Source organism: Chrysochloris asiatica, unplaced genomic scaffold, assembly GCF_000296735.1.
Source record: "Chrysochloris asiatica unplaced genomic scaffold, ChrAsi1.0 scaffold00030, whole genome shotgun sequence".
NCBI lineage: Eukaryota > Metazoa > Chordata > Mammalia > Afrosoricida > Chrysochloridae > Chrysochloris > Chrysochloris asiatica.
This window is the reverse complement of record NW_006408548.1, coordinates 8,438,437-8,439,989: the sequence shown is the minus strand read 5'-3', so window position 1 is coordinate 8,439,989 and position 1,553 is coordinate 8,438,437. Positions and strand designations below refer to the sequence as shown.

At 35.2% G+C, this 1,553-nt stretch overlaps 1 protein-coding gene across 9 annotated transcripts in view; it reads left to right on the top strand.

Annotated features, from left to right (window-relative positions):
• Positions 1-1,553, top strand: part of RBMS3 (RNA binding motif, single stranded interacting protein 3) — a 1,190,010-nt gene that overhangs the window by 860,133 nt on the left and 328,324 nt on the right. The gene's annotated exons all lie outside the window — the stretch shown is intronic.

Genomic DNA, 1,553 nt, shown 5'->3' with positions numbered 1-1,553 from the left:
TTTGAACTGCCAACTTTGCAGTTAGCAGTCCAGTGCTGATCCTACAGTGCCATAACAGGACTCCATAAATTTATATATATGTGTGGCACTGTAGGATCAGCACTGGATAGGGAACCACAAAGTCAGCAGTTCAAACCTACCAGCTGCTCCTCGGAAGCCCTATATAGGGTCTCAATGAAAATGAAATGACTCAAATAGCATTCTCCAGCAACATGTGTATATATAGACATGTCACTGTGATGATCTGGAAAGATGTTTACATCATTTTCTTACATGAAACAAGCAAGTTATATATTACTACACAGAGTTCAAGCCTAGAATAGAAATAAAATATTATGTTACGTATATGTGTAATAGCTGTATTACTTCTGGAAAACATACCTTCTCATTTCCAAACTTACATCCTTTTTCCCATATCTTACAATTTATTCAATACTAAGTTTCAATTGTTCTTACCCTTGCTAAGTAAAGTTGGTTCTGTATATGCAAAATCAAGTGCTGTTTTTCTAAATTGGTTGGTTGGTTGGGTGCTGTGGACTTGGCTCCAACTCATAGCCACCCTGTACAGGGTTTCCAAGGCTGTAAATCTTTACGGGAGCAGAAAGCCTCATTTTTGCTCCCGCATAACAGCTGGTAAAATCGGGCTCACAGCCTGATTCGTAATCACTGCGCTACCAGAGCTTCTTTTTCTAAATTAATGTCACTAAAATATGTGTTGTAGCTCAATCTACATACCAAAACTGATTTTATTTTTAAATATTGATATATGAGTTGCTGTAGTACCAGATTTGCAATAAAACTTGAGAACTCATGGGTTTTGACACTTTATCTTCATTTTTATTTAAAACACAATTACCAGGTTACCACTTGGTTATCACCGAACTTCCGGATCTCATGCTCACTGAGGCCATTTCTACAGTTAATTCCTTTTGTTAGCTATGTCAGTAGATAATTTTCATATTTAATATCACTGTAGCTTAGAATCAAAACCCCATAACTTCTTAAGCTTTTCTCCTTCCTCCTACAGGCTCGCTGACCTTTTACAAATTTAATTATTTATAGTCAATTTGGTTTCTTCTCTTTTTTTTTTCTGCCTACTAATGTATCGAATGTAGAATTGGTATTGTCCAACCATGAAATGGAGTGTGCTTCAGGAAATCTCTTGCCTTCTAAAGCCACTTGACAAATGAAAAGGAAAATGCCTAAGGAATTTGCAGTTTGATACAGAGGGTGGTAAAATCACAATATGCATTTTTGAGATTATAATGTCATATATTCATTACCCAACAGCAGAGAGAATTTTTGCATAATATTTGGAATAGATTCAGTTATTGAGTAAAGTGTACTTGAGATCACATAATAAAGCAGTAGCAGAACAATGGGTTATATAAATTAATGACTGATTGGCCCTGACATTTTTTTTTTCTTCAACTTTTTATTGTGAATTCAGTGAAAGTTTACAGGACAGATCATCAGTTTTACATTCAACAAATCATACACCTTGTTTCATTACAATGATTATAATCCCCTCCATGTACCATCAGTTAACAGTA